The following is an 824-nucleotide window of genomic DNA, read 5'->3' as shown; positions in this document are numbered from 1 at the left end:
TGCTGCCTGGTGCCCAGCTCGCAGACCAGAGATGGACAGGAAGACAGCTCCAGGTTCTCTGGTGATAAAGGATAAAAGGGAGCTAGTGATCTTGCTGCAGCAAAACATAGACAAAACAACACGCAGCCTGCAGGAAAGCCAGACCCCGTATCTAAACTAGACACCACATCTAAACAGTTCCCGCGGAGGACAGGTTTTAAAATATATATGTATTTCAGAAGCATAAAGGTGCTTTTCTTTACACTTTTTCTTTAAAATAATATGCAACCCATATTTTTATTTATCCTTAGTCTCAGAATTGAAAGGAAAACCACCTATTTAGCACAGGAAAGTTGTTTACATCCAGTAATTTTATGAGTAGTTCCCATGCACTCCCATCACTAAAGAAAGCTGTAAAATAAACATCTCCCCTCTACTCCCCTTATATTTTGATCTTATCTACTAAAGCAGAAAGACAAAAAAAACTCAGCACAGGAACTCTTTTTCCTAAGTAGCATTGAAGGCAATAAAATTTTTTTTTGGCAACGACAGCAGAAGTCTCTTCTGTTTTTCATCCTTATCCCTCCAGAGCAGGAAAAACAGCATCGATCACCAAAAAAAAAAAAACAAAAAACCTGCCGCAAGCCGCAGGCAAGCAGAAGCCGGTGGGTTTTGCTTCAGGAGAACCGCTCGGAACAGCACCGGCTACATTCCTGTCACCCCGAAGAGGCCCGAGACGGAGCCCGCTCCCACGAGAGCTGCTCAAAATCCCCAGGCACCATCTCGCCGGCCGCAGGAGACCTCCGCAGCGCAGCGCCGCGCCTCCATCGCAGAGGCTTCTCCCC

This window comes from Apteryx rowi, unplaced genomic scaffold, assembly GCF_003343035.1.
Source record: "Apteryx rowi isolate R43461 unplaced genomic scaffold, aptRow1 scaffold_22, whole genome shotgun sequence".
Taxonomy (NCBI): domain Eukaryota; kingdom Metazoa; phylum Chordata; class Aves; order Apterygiformes; family Apterygidae; genus Apteryx; species Apteryx rowi.
This window is presented reverse-complemented; position numbering follows the sequence as displayed.